General features: G+C 59.2%; 1 protein-coding gene across 1 annotated transcript in view; it reads right to left on the bottom strand.

Moving 5' to 3' along the window:
- The window catches only part of LRRN1 (leucine rich repeat neuronal 1), a 32,964-nt gene that overhangs the window by 4,220 nt on the left and 9,726 nt on the right, over positions 1 to 19,018 (bottom strand). The gene's annotated exons all lie outside the window — the stretch shown is intronic.

Below are 19,018 nucleotides of genomic sequence, written 5' to 3'. Positions count from 1 at the left end.
TGGACAGCTCCCCCCACCCCACGGCCACGGCACTGCCCGCTCCGTGGCTGCAGACCTCGGATGCCGCGAATGTGCCCTGTCTGACCGGCCGGAGGCTGAGCCTCTCCGGCTCCCGAGCGGAGCAGGGTGGCTCACACGCTGCCCGGGGGCCTGGGGGCAGCTGGGTGGCGGGCGCTCTCAGCACGGCGCCCGGCCGGCCGCGAGTGCATGACCTCCGCTGTCTCACAGGCGCAGCTCCACGGCGGCTGTGGGAGGACACTCGCGCGGGGAGGGGGCCGGAGCTGTGGGCTTCGCCGAGTCCTCCGGAGTGGGGCTCCCGACGGCCTCCTGAGGCCGGAGAGCTGCCGCTCAGCTGCTGGCGGGACGACCTTGGTGGGTCACAGCTCTAGTTCTCTGGGGTCCCGGCCGGTGGACAGGGCCCCTGCAGACCCAGGCGGGCACTGCTGTCCGAAGACGTGGCCGGTCACCGGGTCAGGGAGCGAAAGCAGGGCTTTGCGTCACCCGACATTTGTTTCTCCGCAGTGAACCTCGGCGTGGGGTGTCGCGCACGGGGACCTCGGTGGCTGGCGTCCTCTTCGCCCTCTCACCGAGCTCCCTGCGAGGGTTCAGTGAGACCGAGCGTGTGGCGCGCTCAGGGCCCGGGGCTGGACGCACGGCGGGCTCCCCACCCGTCTTAGCTGCCGCCGCCGTGGCCGCCGTCCTCCTCTGCAGGACACGGCTCCCCCGCGAGGGACCCGGGAGCGGAGGGACGCGGGCAAGGAGCCCGTCCTCACAGGCCCGTGGTGGCCGTACGTTAGTAGGGGGAAGAAAAGTCCTACATGTTTTTTTGTTTCACAAAATGTGCGAATCAAACGCCTGCTCTAATGTGGCAGCATCTCTGCCAGCCGCGGTGCGGGCCGGGCGGCGCGGAGGCCGCTTTGCTCTCCTCGGGGGGAGGGGACGCCGGCTCCCTCCTGCCCGCCCCTGGCTGCGCCGCCACGGCTCCGACCCGGGCCGACTGAGGGTTCCAGAGCTGCCCGGTCCCGACTTTCAGCAGGACGTCCCGTGAGGGGAACACCCACTCGGAGCGTAAACACTCCGCACGTCGCTGTCGCCCCTGCGCACACACCCGTCTGTCCCTCTGTTTCCGGCTACAGTGGCCCCGGGACAGGCACAGGGGCCGCGGCCAGTGTGCGGCCAGGACACCGCCGCCGCGCGGCGCCCCTCCGTCTTCGTTCAGAACAGAAACCCGGGGGACGCAAGCTCCTTTTCGCGGCTCGGGCATGGCATTGCAACGAAATCTCGTGGTGTGATTTTTTAAAATTTAAGGACATACAGCAAGGAGCGAAAGACGTACTAGTCCAACTCCCCCAAGAATCTGTTGCTGTTGAAGAAATGTTTTTTTTTAAGGGGCTACACGTTGAATGCTGGCAGCAGCAGCGCCTCCATTTCAGTTTAAACGATGCGATTTGAGGCCATTGTACTGCGACGCCCAGATTTCTCTCCGACACACGCACACACACACACACACACGTACACACACATGCACACGCACACGCACACATACGCGCGCACACACACCCCTCTTTAAGCGAGTAGGCAGGCCGGCCAACGCAGCACCCAGCCCACGCGTGCGGGGTCTCAGGCACCGAGTCAGACACAGAGGGGCGGCATCGTCCTCTTCCCGCCCCGGCTCCTTGGGGGGCACAGAGGGACATTCCCTCTATGCAACGGGGGTGCAGAAGATGTTCCCGCTGCGTCCCACTCTGAACCCCACTTCGCGTGTGTCCCCAGCCCAGTGTCGGAGTGCGACGTCACACAGACAACAGAGCCTCGGAGAACTCTTACGCCATTCTGAGCACCGGGAACATACGGCGTGTGCCGGGAGCCACTCACCCACAGCGTTCACAAGGAAGCCCAGTGTCACCCAAAGAAGAGAAAACCACAGACCGACGGCCTTGATGCAGAAGAAGCATTTGGTAAGGTGTGACACCCTTTTGGGATAAAAACACTCGACGGGCTAGGGATAAAAGGAAACTGCCTCAGCGCCATAAAAACCACGCCGGGAAAGCCCACTGCGAAACTCGTTTGTTGGTGGAGGAGCGGAAGCTCTCCTTCCTGTTGGGACCAGGAGCGATGGGAGGATGCCCGCCCTCGCCCCTTCCGTCCAGCTTAGTACTGGGGGTCCTCGCCAGGGCAACTAGATGAGAAAGGTAAATAACTGACATCCGATTGGAAAGGAAAAAGTTAAACTGTCTGTTTGTAGATGATATGATCTCATTTGTAGAAAACCCTAAAGATGCCCCTCAACCCCCTCCTCGAACTGTTAAATAAACAATCTCAGCACAGTCACAGGACATAAAACAAACACATAAAAATCCATTGTTTTTCTGTATTCTAACAACGCCCAATCCAAAAAGGCGGTTAAGAAGACAGTCCAATTTATAACAGCATCGAGAAGAATAAAATATTTAGGAATAAACTCATTAACTAAGGAGGCAAAAGACTTGTACACCGCAAACTCCAAACCTCGCTAGAAGAAATAAAATGTACAAATCAATGGAAAGACACCCACGTTCACGGATCCGAAAACTCAGTGTTGTTCAAGTGTCTGCAGCACCAAAGGGATCCAGAGACTCAGTGTGCTCCCTCTCCAAACCTCAACGGCAAAGTTTGCAGAAACGGAGAGAAAAATCTTACATTCCTGTGGAATCTCAAGGGACCCCAAATGCCCCAAGCAGCCTGGAGAAATCGCGATGCCCGAGACCCCCACGTCAGGACACACACCGGCGTCAGCGATGACGGTGGTGCATGGAGACAGACGTGCCGCCCGGTGGCGGAGGGCCCGGTGGCGGTGGGCTCTTCTGCACAAGCTCCAGCGGCCTCAGAGCCAAGGGCCCGACGTGCCCAAAGAGGAACGGACGCCGTCTCCAGCACGCAGCGCCGGGTGCCTCGTGCAGACGAAGGCCGTGAAACCCTGGCCTGCCACCGTCCATAAACATCAACTCCAAATGGGGGAAAGCCCCGAATGTAAGACCCGAAACCGGAAGACTCCTAGAAGAAAACACGGGAAGCTTCAGAACGCTGGCTTTGTCCTGGCTTCTTGGGCGTGAGGCCCAAAGCCCAGGCCACAAAAGCAACTCTGCACAAAAGGGACGAAATGAAACGGAAAAAGTCTGTGTATCACAGGAAACCACCAACCGGACGAAAAGACAGCCTGCAGGAGGGGAGAGAATGCTCGAAAATCATGTATCTGATAACATATAGGAAACCCCCACACTCTAAAACAGCTCGACAAAAACCCGAATAATCCAGTTAAAAATGGGCGAGGGGCCCTGGCTGGTGTGGCTCAGTGGATTGAGCGTGGACCCACAAATCAAAGGGTTGCAGGTTCGATTCCCAGTCGGGGCACATGCCTGGGTTGCAGTCCAGGTCCCCAGTAGGGGGTGCACAAGAGGCAACCACACGGTGATGTTTCTCTCCCTCTCTTTCTCCTTCCTGTTCCTTCTCTATAAATAAATAAATAAAATCTTAAAAAAATGGGGGAGGGGTGTGAATAGATGATTCTCTGGAGAAGACACACATGGTCAGTAAGTCCAGAAAAGGATGTTTGCATCACAAGTCGTAAGAGAAACACGAATCGGGGCCACGGCGAGACACCACCTCACATGCACGGAAACGGCCCCCATCAGAACAACGGAAAACCGCCGGTGTCAGTGGAGGCGTGGGGAAACTGGAGCCCCCGAGCACTATGGTGTGAGTGCAGCACAGTGCATTCCTTATGTGGCCCGGCACGGCTGTTCCTCGAAGAAGTGAAACCAGCGAGGCACTTCTGGGCGTGCATCCCCAAGGCTCAAGCAGGGTCCCAAGGAGATGTTTGCACGCCAGTGTGCATCTGCAGCATCGGTCACAACAGCAGAGCTGGAAGGAAGCCACCCACAGGTCCTTTCACGGATAAACGGCCAAAGGAATATGGCAGATACACACACACAAAGTGGAATATTACGCAGCCCGAAAAAGGAAGGAAATCCTGTCGGGGCTACGATACGGATGAACCCTGAGAACATTATACAGTGAGATAAGCCAGTCGGGGCCCATACAAGAGGGCAAATACCATATGACCCCGCTCACGGGAAATATGGAAAGTGGTTAAAAATCGCAGAAACAGGAGGGAGAATGGCAGTGGCCAAGGGCCGGGGGAGGCAGAGGGGGCACTAGTGTCTAACGGGTGCAGAGTCAGCTTTGCGGGAAGCCAGAGATCTGTGGCGCCCCACGTGGACGTCCTGAACGCCACGGAGCTGTCCACGGGAAAACGGAAGGTGGTGGATTTAATGTTCTTTAGTAAAAGTAAACCGTACTTCGGCCCAGCCTTGATCACGCACACACACACACACGAGCTTACATTCTGCAACAAATAAAAAAGGGCGGGTGTAGATTTTTTTTTTTAAGTAGCATTGCTCTTTCCTAGGGCAGACCGGGCGCAGCCGGCCGCGTGGGAGGAGGACATGCCCTGTGAGCTGCCGGAATGGTGTTCCACTGGCAAGTCCGGCAGCTGAAAGAGACGACCCCTTAAATGACAAGCCGCGGCTTTGAAGGCTGGCAAGGGACACACTGCAAAGAGGCTGGCAAACTATTATACAGTGAGATCTGAGGCTTTTTTCTCCCCAAGAAGACACTTTTGGGACGCTCTGCTCTGAACATAAATTCTACCCGAAATAGGCTGCACGGCCGTCCCCGTCGGTGAACTTGGCACAGACGCCCAGTTTCCCCGGGCAATCAGGTCAGATGGGATGTTACTTGAACACCAATCACGTCCTTTGGTAGGACTGCCAGCGGGGATCTTTGCGCCCTAAGCTCTTACGGAGCTGGGAGCAAGAGAGAAGCAATCACATCATTCCAGGCACGGCAAAGCCCAGACACCGCTCTGCTTGGGGAAGGAATTCTGTCTGGCGGGGTCGGGGATCTGAGTTCAGATCCTGACTTTCTCACTCGTGAGATGTGTCACCTCGTACAAACGGTGTGAATTCCGTGTCTCGGTCGGCACGGCTGAAATGAAGGCTAACCCCGCCGACTTCCTGGAGGAGAACGGAGATGATGTGACGAAGGGACCCTGCGCCAGGTGCCAGCCCGGGGCCCGGCCGGGAGCGAGTCCAGCGCCCGGCGAGCACTCCAAGGCGTGCTGCAGTCTCTGGAAGCCCGTCAAGTTCGCCATCAAATCTCGTCCTCACCTGGCGGGGCTGCTGGCGGGTGATGAATAAGCAGGTCGCTTGGGCATGACAGGTGTTTGGAAAAAGCCATCGTTTTTACGGTTTACCATCTCCATGATGTTTTCCACCAGTATTATCGGAATGAACGGTGTTAAAAATTCAGAGACTACTTGGCGCCGCGGACAAATTAAAACACCGCCGACCATCGCATTGTGAAAAACAAACTCGCAACCTGGAAATCATCATTAGCAAATTGTGATCACGTCACTGAACTAAAATTTGATACTCCAAACATCTTGAAAAATGCCTTTTGGGGACCTGTGCTTTTCCGTGCTTTCTTTGGTGGTCAAGTTCACACCATGTACATAATGTTTAGAAAAATCATTTTTGTTTTAGCTTAATGGGACCCCAAATAGACCCAGGGCTAATGCAGCATTCTAACTTGCTTATGTTCTTTTGAAAATGGCTTAAATAATGGGGACATGGGGTTTTTGGTCCAGCCAGCTTTTCTTCTAGTTAAAAAATGCCTGGTCTGAACACAAATGTTCCCTCTAGACACACACACACACACACACACACACACACACACACACACACGGGCGGAGGGGTGGGGACAGGGGAGGGGGGCACAGCAAGGTGGAGCAGAGCCCGCCTTGGCACCGAGTGCCCGAAGGCCAAGCCGGCTTCTGCTGCCGGGGCGAGCGGCTGATGGTGAGATTCAAGGTCGGCGAGCGGTTCGGCACTGGAGTTCGGCGCAGAGTCGAGGAGCGTGGTTTTGGAGAGACAGCCCCGGCTTCAGACTCGGGCCCGTGACCTTGAGTGAGTCGTCAGAGCGTCCTCTCTGAGGCCCGGTTCCCCTGTTTCAGAAACAGAGATCAGAACACCTGCTCCGCCGGGGCGGCGAGGCCCGGAATGAGACGTTATGTGCGCAGCCCTGGCAGAGGGCCTGGCGCCGGGCCCAGGCGAGGGGGGTGGCGGCGGCAGCTGTTCCCAGGTTGGGCACCTCCCACGGGACCTGGGCCTCTTCGCGGGTGTCAGGGTGACTGAGAGGCGTGGGCGGTGGGCGCGGGTCACGGGTCTCTCGTGGTGCCAGCAGCCGCAGGCTTGGGAAGGCCTGGCCGGAGGCCTTCTGACCATGCAGGTGGCCGGCGCAGGGGGGACCCGAGAGGCCGCGGCACGTTCTCCGGGAGGGCTCGCCCGCGCCTCCTTCCGGAAGGGAAGCAGGTCTCGCGAAGGCATCCTGAGCGCTCGCTCTGCACGGACTGCGTTTGAAGACATCGGCTTCTCAGACTTTTGTCTGACCCCGACCCTTTCTGGGTCTTACCTTTTGTTCTCCAGGCGCTTTCCAAAGTGGTGTTCCCTGTTCCCACGCCACCCCACGCGGAACGCGCCCTGGGGAGTCTCGGAGAGGCTCACGGAGGGAGGGCGCGTCTCCGGGAAGGGCGCCGCGGTCTCCGCGATGGGTCAGGGCCAGGACGGGGTGGGGCCGGCGCGAGGAACCGCCCGGAGAGCCAGGTTGGAGAGCCCAGTCGTCCGTCGGGGACCCTGGCCGAGGGGCCAAGCGGCGGCGTGAGGACGCCAGGCAGGGGATCCTTGGTTTAGGGCTCACCACACACTTCCTCGCTGACCTTGAGCAAGTCTAGACACTCTGTGTCCTAGTTCAGTTTCCTTGAAGGAAGCAGGTTGAGGGGGAAGGTACTGGAAGCCCCCTGGGCCAGGAGGGACCTCAAGGAGTCATCATCAACCCGCTCCCTAGGCCAGAGACCCACACTTCAGCCCTTCTGTGGGGGCGGGGGGATTCCGCTTCCCTCCCCCTTCTGGTATTGTGAAATGTTAGGGGGCACGGAGTTTGGCGATGCCAAGGACCTCGAACCCCGGTGCCCTCACGGGCTGGGTGGGCGAGGCCTGCTGAGTCCGCCGCCGCCATGGGAGGAGCTGGCGTGTGCAGCCCGCCAAAGCCCCCGACAGACGGCCAGCCGTGCGGGCCGAACCAAACCCGTCCGCCCTGCACAGCTTCTCGTGGCCAGTTTGCTACGACTGAGTCCCAGGAGAACCCCCTGTGATGCTCATTAGCTAGTGGGGGTGTTGGATAACTGGGTGATTAGAGAGCAATTTAAAAATACTGCGGCAAACGCTCTGTACGCGAAAACCCGTGATTGGCGACTCGGTGCATTTCAGCGCACGTCTTTGCTCCGCCGGAACCTTCTGCCGGGCTTTTAAAGGAGCATTCCGTTCATAAAGTTCAGTCTACATTCCCCTCTCATGGGAGGCCCCCTCTTAAAGGAAGGTGGAGTCTCAGAGGTTATCCCTAGGTTAGCGGCCCCCAGCCTTTCCAGCTCCGGGGACCAGTTCTTCCGTAGATGGAGGGGTAGGTGGCGTGGGGTGGGGGGGCAGGAGGCGGAGCTCAGGTGGGCTTCCCAAAAGGCCAGCGACAGGTACAGGCCTGCCCGGGGGGTGGGGGCCCTGCCCCAGGTGATCCGAGATGGCCCCGTTAATTGACAGAAGAACACGATAAACCCCCAAGGCCCTGATCCTGAATTCAGCATTTCCCAACGTGAGCACTTTACGTTTCTACGTGGGTCATCCTTTCCCCAGTTTTATGTTCTTCTTGCATTTGTAACTGTCATCGTCATTAACGGACAAAGTCTCGAAACGTCTCCGACGTGCCAGGTGGTACAAATGCAGTCACGTACTGGGGGGAAGGGTAGGCTAAGGATCTTCCGATTCTCACCACACCCCCCGGCCCATCTCCCTCCCTGTTCCGGCCAGGGCCCATCCCCCACCGCGCGGGGGCAGGCCCGGCCAGCATGTCGGGGGCGGGCCTAAGGGTGCGGCTGGTCCCCTAGCCTCACACAGAGCTGGGGCCCCTTCGCTCTGCGCGTGAGAGGGCCTGGGCCCGGGAGCAGGGAGGCCAGGCCTGGGAAACAGGGTGGGGCGGGGCTGGGTGGGCCGAACCATCACGGAAACAGAAAAATGACCCCCGAAAGCCCAGGGTCAGCGGGCGTGACCGCCAGCCCCAGCCGGTGGCGCAGTGGGGAAGGGTGCTGTGCGGAGTCCTGGGGGGTGCCGTCTCCTCCTCGCTCCGACTGGGCGTTGGCTGGTTGGAGGCGAGCGGGCACCCTCCCTGTGACCTGCGCGAGCCGCACGCCCTGTGGAGGCTGGGTCAGGCCCTGGGGTGCCGCGGGCCCATCAGTGCCACCTCTCGCTCTGGAGGGGGGCTCCCTGGCTCTGTTCCTACGCTCCAAATGCGGGACCCTCCCAGCGCCCCGCCTGGCCCCACTGGCCAGAGGGTCACACGCTGGACCCCCTGGACCGGGTCCGAAACGGTCTGAGGGCCACTGGCCTGTGGCGTCCCGCGGACCACTCAGCATCTGCGGGAGGGGAGGGGCACGGCATCCCACTGGGGGAGAGCACAGCGGCTCGTGCGTGCCCGCACCCTGACCTTCGTGGGGTGGTCAGGGGCAGGGGGACAGCGCGGTCAGTCCCGCGGCGGCCAACGGGTTCCAAACGGTAAGTCAGGTCACTGAGCGATGTCCATTGATTTTGGCCGTGAATCGATCGTAACGATTCACTGAGCTGATCTAGTCCACAAAACCACGGCCAAATCGCAAGTTTAATTTGTAAAACGTACACATTAAACTCCTCTTAATTTACAGATTTTCCAGCCTTGGGGCTGACACAAACCTTGTGCTTTTCGAAGCCACACTGTTATTTTTAAAAAGCGAGAAAAGCGTGGGGTTCAGCCTGTCCCTGCTCCCCAGCTACCCTACCGCTCGTGAGGCAGGGAGGGGGGGCCTGCTCCCCGGCTCCCAAGCTGCAGCCTCCGAGGAGGTCTGGATCCAGTCTAAATGCAAAAGAGGCCCAATTAACGGGCGCCTGATTTAATTAGATCCAAGTAATGGAATCGAACAAATACTCATTGGGGGTTGACTGCGTACCAGAGCCAGAAAGGCACGGCCCTGCCTTTGGAGCTGACACGCCGGTGGGGAGAGACGGGCACACACAGGCACTCGGTCAGAGCAGGTCCGTGCAGGGGGGGAGGGGGGGGAGCAAATGCATGGGGCCTGGGCAGGGGGGGCCCGGGTCCCCTGCGTGTCCAGGACAATGTCCACCAGGGGCGCTGCTGAGTATGGGAAGTGTGGGATGGAGACAGTATTTAACGTTTTTCGTTTTATTTCTGTTTATTTCCACGGCACTTAAATAGCCAGATGGGGCCAGCAGCTGCCGTGTTGGCCAGCACAGCCCTGCTGTGTCCCCGAACTCAGCTGGCCCTGAACCCGGGGAGTTTTTAAGAAAGCAGGCGTTTTGTGCCTTACGGAGATTTTGACGAAGAGTGGGTCTGGGCTAGGGTCTGGGGGGGAGTGTGACTGTAGGAGGGGCAGCCTTTCTTCCTGCGGCTGTTGAAAGGCTGGAGGGAGCTGACATATGGGAAACGCCTGGGACACTCCCCCCGACTCTGTGATTGGGGACGGAGTCTTCCTCTGGGTTGAAGGGTCCTGTCCCCAAGACATGCTGACGTCCAGTCCCCTGGACCTCAGACTGTGCCCGCTTTCTCTGGAAATGGGCCCCCGCTCGCAGATGCCATTAGGCGGGGCGGGGGCCCCAATGCAGCGTGACCAGTGTCCTCGAGAGAGTGCGCACGCCGTGCAGACGAGACACAGAGCAGATGGCCACGTGTCCACGGAGCTGCCACCCACAAAGGGACCGCAGGTCGGGGGCAGCAACCCCCCAGCCCACGGCAGCAGGCGGGAGGGACCTCTCTGGCGCGGCCCTGCTGGCGTCGTCCTACCCTGTTTGCAGACAGACGTGCGGCCTGCAGGTCTGAGAAGCCACCCACTCCTGCCGTCTAAGCCCCGGGCTGCGGCGCCTTGCTAGGGCGGCCCAGCGTCGCCACCCCAGCGCTGCACGGGCATCGGGTGCCTTCCCAGCTGTCTCGGTGTGAGCGCGGGTTTCACAAAATACCGCAGGTGCTGGCGTGCCTCGCCCTCCCGCCCCGCCCCGCACGTCCCTACAGGCAAGGGCGGGTTACCAAGGAGCCCGTTAGCTGCCGCTGGCTGCAAATCCCATCACAGGGAGGGAGAGACCCGTTTCTCAATTTTAAAAGAGACTCGTACACTTGATCTTTGCGGCTTCTTCCAGGACCTAGCAGGCAAGACTAATACTTATTCATGAACTATCTCAGCTCTATAACCAAACCTTTTCCCCCGATATCTTCAAAGTCACACACCAGCTACAGTGGGAAGAATTCTTAAACCCAAGGTCTAGCAAATCCCTTTTAGGCCCGAGATTCTATGCAGGCAAAGGAAGTAGGGCCAGAAAAAAATTTTTTTTTTGTTAAATCACTTACAGGATCAAGAAAAGTTGTTTTTTCCTTCCTTTACAAGAAACGAGCTATTGGCATAGCTGGGGTCCTGACGCAGCAGCCGAGCGTCACCGACTGGACAGGCGGACGGGAGGCCGACCCAGACGGGACAGGACGGGAACCGCCAGCCCAGCGGTGGTGCCGCTCCTATGTGGCCCCAGCGAGCACAGCGACGGAGCCACCACCCCATGATGAATTCATTTTGGTCCTTTCACAAATGATTTTAATTCTCCTCTCATAATATATCTATATGGAATAATAGCGGTCTAATCACCACCACGACTAAGTGTTAAATACACGTGACATCCTGAGTCGGGCAGCCTGAGTAAGCCTACTGGGCTCAGTTTCGTTACTCCTGTTCACGACCTTCACGGGGCGCGGCTCGGGACTCCCGCGGTAGGCGTGGGTCCCCCCGGCCGCGCAGCGCTGCGTGGCTGCCTCGATGACCCGCGTGACCATGGAAAAGAGAGGCTCATCGGAGCTGCGGGCACCCACACCTCCGAGTTGGGGATGCTCGCCACAGCCAGCGATCCCACCAGACGTATCCGGTCGTGGCTCCCAGACCAAGTTCAAGTTCAGTGTCATGGTGAAAATAATGTCTCATCGAGAAAATGGCAGACATTTACGTTCATGTCCACTTCAGACTATTTATGACAGTTTTCTCTCCTCAAGGAGAGTTCTGTACCGTTTTTGTTGCATTCTTTAATCTAGTAGCAATCTGTAGGAACTCTCTGGCATTTCAACAGAAGTTTTACTTGGGAAATGAAACACCAGTGTCTTTAGAGGAGGGAGTCAGCGCCTTGAGCTCCGACCTCGTGGTGTTTCTCCAGAATTTGCCGGTTGGAAGCCTGAGCACTGGCGTCCAAGACCGGGAAAAGGTCAAGAACGTAGCCCTCTCACGTAAAAACGCCCCTCTGACATTTGCAGACCGATGCATGGACATGTACATGTCTTTAGCATGAAAGTTCTGCTACTCAAGGTTAGAGGCGACCGTGCTCGGGCGAACGGCAATCTCTGCCCTTCGACGCGGTGGGCCTGGAGCACCGTGCACGGCTACCGAGTGCCGCCGTCTCCCTTCACAGAGCAAAACAAAGCCATCTGTGCCCGAGCTCTCCGAATGAACTCGGCTTCAAGTTCTTTTCCTAAATGGTTTTTATGCGACTGCTTGTCCTAGTGAGGATTTAAGTGTTGTTTCTTCAGCGTTTGGACAATGAACGTGGGGGCAAGAGCCTGGCTACTCTCCACCCCCCACCCCCGGGAAGGCTCAAGGCCCCGCGTCTCTCCGAGGAAGAGCGTGGCGATGGCCACGGGACGGGGTGGGGAGCGGGGCGCAGGGCACACGGGACAGCGGCGTGACAGGCGCTTCACCTGCGTTCCCCCAGCGCCTGACGGAGGCCGACAGGGCTGCTGTCGTCCTACAAAGGGCTCCAGAGGTGACGTGACCGGCCGGAAGTCCCACGGCACCTGGGTGAGAGAGCCAAGATGGAAGCCAAATTCAGGGCATCGGGAGCTCAGGGCCCGCCTCTGACCCCGCCCGCCTGGGTCCGCTTCCCCAGGCCGGGGTAAAGAGGGGGTGCGTGGCAGCCGTCCACGGCACACGAGTCAGTGGGCTCTCGGAGGAGGGGCACCGGGTGACCCAGGAGAAGGGGCTCAGGGATCTGCTGACTCAACTCTCTGGACCGCTGATGGTCTCCTAGGATGTTTCAGTTTAGTGCCAGTTCAAAAGAACCCGTGCACCCTGATGTTCACAGGAGACCAGTTCACAACAGCCAGGTGCTGGAAGCAGCCTAGGTGCCCACCGGTGAGTGAGTGGATAAAACCCTGTGGTGCATGTACACTGTGGAGCACTACGCAGCCGAGAGAAGCAGCTCCTGCCCTTCACAACAGCCTGGGTGGACCTGGAGAGCATTGTGCTGAGTGAAGTGAGCCAGGCTGTGGAAGACAAATACCACATGATCTCACCTGTAAGTGGAACCTAGTCAACAAAACAAACAAGCAAAACACAACCAGAGACATTGACATTGAGAACAAACTGACAGTGACCAGAGGGGAAGGTGAGGAGGATGATGGGGAAGGAAGGGGGGGTGGAGTCCAGGAACACGTATACGGGACCCACAGGCAAAGCCGGAGGGCGGCAGGATGGAGGGTGGGAGGTGGGGGTGGGTGGGGCGGGGGAAAGAGGAGGTGGGAAAATGGGGACAAATGTACTTGAACAATACAAATAAAATAAAAAAGAGAAAGTTTCACTTTCAGTCTAACTTCTCACGCCTGCATCTTGCCTTTGATAGTGGTTGTTGTTATTGTTGTTGTTATTATTATTTTTGAAGACCTATTTCTTCCAGGCCCTGATAAGGGACTCATATTAGAAATCTTCCCCCCACCAAACCTAAAGTCTTAGCTATTAACTTATTTTCTTCCAATTTTCCCCTTTCTCCTAAAAGTGGACTCCAGAGAGGAGAGGATGCCTTGTTAATTAGGATTGCTGGTAATCAGGTTTTTAAACCGTTTTGGTAAATTAAAATCAGGTGAATTTGAAATTGTTCCTTGTCACAGATCCCCCCAGGGGCCCGTGTGTTCCCCTCTGTTAGTTAGCTCGCCTTGCGGCCTCACGGTCCCGCCGGCGGAGGGCGCCGGTGGCGGCGGCCCGCACCCCTCACCTGCACCAGAGCCCCGGGGTGGGCTGGACCTTAATTCCGGTTCCAGCCTCGGTGCTGAGGAACAGCCGAGAACGTTCAAGGGCCAGCACGCACCACACATCACAGAGCTATGGCCTCTCCTGCGTTCGCAGGCGTCTTAAATTAAAAGCGAAGAGGATAACTTTAATGGAATACCCATATTGTCCTTCATAACCATTACAGCGGGAAATAACCCGCGCTATTATCCAATCACCTTTATTGCTTCACCTTCTAGTTTCTAACAGAAACTGCAGCTCCTGTCTGAACTTTACATATAGGAATCATCTTTTTAATGAAGCAGAATTAAAGTCGTCTCTTAGAAAGACTAAGGAAAAAGGGTATTCCTCAGTAAGATAAGATACGTTTGAGAAGAAATTCCAGTGCAGCCTCAGCTCCCTGGAACCAGCACGCCCCTCCCAGCTCGCGGTCGAGTTTCTACGTTGCAGGGCGCACGTGACGAACCTGCGATGCTCTCCTGCTTGGAACGGGGGGGCGGGGTGCAGGGAGGCGCGTTTTAGCGGCGGTTTATTACTGCTTCAAAGTTACGTTTCAGTGAGGGTAACGAGGGCATACTTTGAAAACCAGACCAGCAAATGAGAATTATTTTCTGGAAAAATTAAACCACTCGGAGCCACGAGCTTTGGCAACTCGGCATAGACATGGACGGGTCGCTTATTTTCCCGCCAGGGGTCTTTGGTCTCAGAAATCTGACCTCGCTAGCCCTCGAGAGAAAAGTCGGGGTTCGGAAGGGCCACCAGCGACACGGGGCTGCTGACTCCGTGCCGCCCGAAAGCCCACCGAAGGACAGGAGTGGACGGGATGGTGTGCTGAGCAGATCGGCGATTCTGTGCCCGGGGGGGGGGGGCCCGGGGAAGGTGGGGTGGCGGGGCGGGGTGCAGGGGAAGCTGCTTGCACAGCAGTGATGTCCTGAGTCCACTGTGCACACTGCTTCCCAAACCCAAGTTCAGAGACATTTTAGTGAATTGGTCCTGGCAGGTGTATTTACACCATGGGGATCGGCAAACACCACACGGCAGGGCTCATCCTTTCGGAGAGCCGGTTCCCACCCGCACAGCGTCCGTGCAAAGGCCCCGGGGCAGCCGAGGGGACGGGGCACGCAGGATCCTGAGTGAGATGACAGTCTGCCGATGACCGCAGGAACGGGAAGACGGGAGGTAGGACGGTGCCTAGCTGGGGGGGCGGGGCCCTGAGTGCTTTGCCAGGGAGCTTCCTCTCCTTTATGACGGTCGGCCGACGCCGAGCAGAAATCAGGTGCTACATTCTAAAGGGAGCGAATAAAGGACGTTTTAAAAAGGAACCGTTCCCAAGGCCCGGGCAAGGCTGAGGCAAACTCACACGGGCTGGACAGACACCTGCGCCGGCCACTGCAGGACGCAGAAGCCGACCGGAAACCTGGGGGCAAAGGACCCAGCGACACAGACCGTACCCGCCAGATTCCGGAACACGGAGCGAAGCAGGGCGGGCAGGACGGGGCTGGGAGGGGTGTGCGGGACGCCCAGCACAATCCCGTAGCCAGCGGGGACACTGAGCGTCTTCACAGAAGGAAGTGGGACCGTTTCTTTAGTGCAGAAACACTGAGGCAGGCTGGGGGAGGGGGCAGTGGGTACGGGGGCCCCACTGAGAAGTCCGTGCCATGAGCCAAATCGGGGGTGAGAGAGGCGGAGCTGGGCTCGTGCTGACGGGAGTGGGGAGCGAGGGCCGTGCTCAGGAGGCGACGGAGGACGACAAGGAGGGAGGGACCGGATGGGCACTGCCGCCGACGCGGTTCCATGCGGGGACAGGGCAGGGGGACGAGTGTGGAATGACACGAGGGTGTGAACCCGCACGGCTTTGGGGACAGTGACCGCTCCCACGAGTGAAACGGGAACCCTTTCTGAAGGGCGATGGGTTTCCGCCCGTGTGCTTACAGGTCGGAGAGCTTGTCCCTCTGGTCCCAGTGTGCGGGGGCTGCAGGCCCTCTCGCACAGCCAGAGCTCGGCATGGACCCCAGAGACCACAGCTCCTCTTGACCCTTCCGTGCCGTGGTTTTTAGGGTGCAAACACCCAGCGGGCATTTGGAGATGGAAGACCGGAGTTGGGGAGTGAGGTTGCGGCTGGAGGGAAACTCGGGTGTTTTTCTCACGAAGGTCTGGCACAGAAGCCTCAGGTCCTGAGAGGCCCCGAGAGGAGGCAGGGGGGTACTCGAGGGCTGGGGGACCCCGAGCTGCCCAGCGATGGAGCACTGCAGTGGGGGGGGCAAGGAGCACTCCGCGTCTCGCTGAGGAAAGTAGGGCCCATCTCCCCCGTCTGCTCTGATACCTGGTGACAGTGTGTGAACTCAGCTCCACGTCAATACAAAGATGCAGCCCAGACAGATCGGCGAGGGGCACACGCTGAAATCGTGTCTGCGTGACGAGCCCTCCTCTGAGACAGCCGGCGGCCAGGCGGCGCTCTCCGGGGCTGACCCGTCGGTGACAATGAGGTCCTGTGGCCATTAGCGCCCTAACCAAATTACTCGCCACCTAAATCTCTCCGCGGACCTGGCGCACTGGGCGTCAGTCACCTCCCTCGTGTGACACCGGCCAGATGTGGCCTATGCGGGGATTACAAACGGAGATGGTGGGCCAGAACCACCTTCTGCCCCCGAAGCACTTGCACCCCAAACAAGAGTGATTTTTAGGGCACCCCCAATTCACATCTGCGGGCCACACGGGTGGCGAGCTACCAGCTCGCCTGTGTCTCATTCAGGGGTTCACCTACAGTGAAAGGAAGGTGTACTGCGGGGTGGGGGGAGACGCTAGAAAGTGGAGAATAAAAAAGGGTGAACTAAACCCGGCACTAGTGGGCGTCAACTCCCCCTAAGCTGTGTCCTCCACCGAGGGTCCGAGGAGCGCAGCAATACACCCAAGATCCCGTGGAAAGGACCCCGTGTGCCCTTGAGCGGATCGCCCAGGCCCTGGCCTGCCACTCGGCCCCCGAGCCCTTGCTCACGCTCCAGGGGTTCATGCCCCCTGCCGTCTCCCGGCCTCTGGGAGCAGAGCCCACGCACCCGCCTTGTCCGCCCGTCACGCAGACTCTCCCTGTGCGGACCTCATTCCGGAGCTGCCTTCTCGGAACCCCGCGTGGACGTTGGGGGAAGGGCAGAGGGAGGCCCACAATCAGTGAGCCCCCATCCTAGTCTCGGCCCCACGGGTCTTCTCTTGGTCCCTGGGAGCCCTCCTCCGGCACCCGGGGAGCTCGCACCGGCCCGGCCCACGAGGGCTGGTGCGTCTCCTCGCAGCACCGTCTCGCCTTGCCCTGGACATGATGCAGCCGTGTCCTCACACTTCCTTGTGGGCTCGCTGTCTGTCTTGCTCCCCACTGCACCCCAGCTCCCCGGGACCGACCTGCACGGACGTGGTGCGGTCCGCCTCCGCCCGGGGACCGAAGCCCGTGACCGCGGTGTGTGAGCTGAGCCTTGCGTCCGGGGCTTCCCCACGCATCCTCACGGCAGCCCCATGGGCTGCCGCCGCCCCTGCACTCCACGGACGGGAGAGCTCGGGGTCAAGTCGCCTGCGTCTCGACGGAGATCATGCCGCAGCTCGTGTGGGACAGGGCTGCAGAGTTCAAACCCAGCCCTGCACCACCTGAGCCCCCGTACTTTGTTTTGTTGGGAATTTCCACGGACAACCACTCGATCATTGCCTCTCTTGCCTCTCTTGGTTCTCTCCCCCCAGGGTGGCTGGCAGCTCATCTGGGACAGAGGGAGCCTCTCCGTCACCCCCACACTGCCCCTCCAACAGCAGGCGGTAGTCTGCATGCATTTAATGAATACTTCCCGACTAACGACGCTTCCTTGGCATTCACACCAGAAAAGCACCCACCGCCCTGTAATAACCTCTCCGAAATAAGGCGCTGGCGCATCTGCGAGTAATTCAGGTTTATGACCTCCTCATTCTGCCGCCTTGGACCGGGAATAACTCTGCAACGGTGATTCGGAAGCAGCAACAGGGCGAATGGAGTGGACACTCGACACGGAGGGCCCTCTCGGCCCCGCGTCACTGAGTGTTTGCTGAGCGTCTTTTCCGAGTGCCGGGGGGTCTTCCGGGAGCCAGGGGGCCCAGGCTGGGTGACCACGCTCGGTCCCTCTGGAAGCTGCGCGGTGCTGGTGGCATGGCTGAGCTGTGAGTAAATGACCCCAAACTAGGAAAACACATGCTCTGCCCGGACCTGAGGGCGAGGTGGCGGGGGAGGCGGGGGAATCGGGCGGAGAGACTGCGTCGGCCCAGAGGAGAAGCGGCCGAGGACCCGGCCTCACACGGGGAGCAGCCGGAGACAGGGCGAGGGTTCCTTATCTCTGCGTCCCCCTCCTTCATTCAAACTGGGGGTGATGTTTGCCTGCCAGAGCTGCTCTCCGCCCCCCGAGTGAGCTTAGCAAATGTTACTTGTTGGCCTCCAAGGGTGGGCAGAGGTGACTAGCTGGCTGTCCCCAGAGTATTGGTCTCCAATTTCCTGCAGATGCCGCCGCCCACCAATCAGGGTGCTCTGATTAGGAGGATTAAACAAGAACATGAATATGAAGTTCCCTGTAAATAACTGTTTCAGCTCCCAAAGAATTCACAGACAAGGAGGCAGTTACCCAACGGCATGCTCCACTCTCCTTTTCCCGTGTAAAGGGGAACCTGCTGGCTGAAACGGGGGGAAGGTGCAGGGCAGGGCCCCCCACCCCAGGCTGGGGACCGGTTCCCGTCTGTGGCCTGTTAGGAGCCGGGGCCGCACGGCGGGAGGTGAGCGGCAGGCCAGGGGACTGGCTTCATTCTTACTGCCGCCTGAGCGCCACCCCCTCCCCGCGCGCCTCGGTCCCTGGCAAAACTGTCTCCCACGAAACAGGTCCCTGGTGCCAAAAACGTTGGGGACCACTGGTACAGAGGCTAAGGCCCATGCACCTGCCCCTGGGGCAGTCCAGCAGACTGGGGGTCTCTGCACAGGTCCCCCAGCTCTTGCTTCCTGTCTGGCCCAGCTCCTTCCTGCGTTCACCACCCGACGCTCCACTCGGTCCCACCAGAGGCCTTGCCGTTCGGGGAAGCAGCGAGGCGACGGTGCTACGCAGATGCTGCTGCTCAGAATCAGCAGCGGCCAGGGCAGCGGCAGGACGTGTGGGACGTGTGGAGCCCCCGAGAGGCGGGCCGTTGCCTGCAGAGCGCCGCCTGCCCGGCAGGCTCATCGCGGACCAGCGGGTCCAGAGGGTGGACGTGAGGGTGCTGTTACACCCGCCGGCATCCCGAACTCAGCCGCTCTTCAGGGAGTGGTGGATCTGCACCGAACCGGTTCTCTCTGGCTAGAAAACGTGGGTCTGCAAACCCCAGCGTGGGGGTATCAGAACGTTTTCAGAGAGAGAGAGAAGGGGGTGGGCACAGGACGGACCCTAGACTCAGAAAGGCTGGGCGTTTGCCAGTCCTTTCCGCGGGCGTCAGCCGACTCCAGCGTCCCCGCACGCCTGGGCAGGTTGAACGCTCTCTTTGAGGTCTCCCTCAAAGGGCGACAACCTCTGAGTAAATGACCGGCCTGCACACGCATCTGGTCTGAATCTCGTCTCTCAAAATCTCTGCCCGCCTGGGGATGAGCATCCTGTGACGGGGGGCCCAGGGCAGGCAGAGACGCCCGGTGTCAACGTGAGAACAAACGCTCCTTCTCCTCATGGCTGCTGTTCACCCAGCACTGCCCGCGGTCCGGCAACCGTGCCGGGGGTTCATGTGCAGGATCCCGCTGAACCGGCCCGGGGGTTCTAGAAGGCAGGTTCTGTTCCCCCCACCTGC

The sequence above is a fragment of the Phyllostomus hastatus genome, unplaced genomic scaffold (genome assembly GCF_019186645.2).
Source record: "Phyllostomus hastatus isolate PE091 unplaced genomic scaffold, TTU_PhHast_1.1 phas_scaffold_129, whole genome shotgun sequence".
Classification (NCBI taxonomy): domain Eukaryota; kingdom Metazoa; phylum Chordata; class Mammalia; order Chiroptera; family Phyllostomidae; genus Phyllostomus; species Phyllostomus hastatus.
This window is presented reverse-complemented; position numbering and strand designations above follow the sequence as displayed.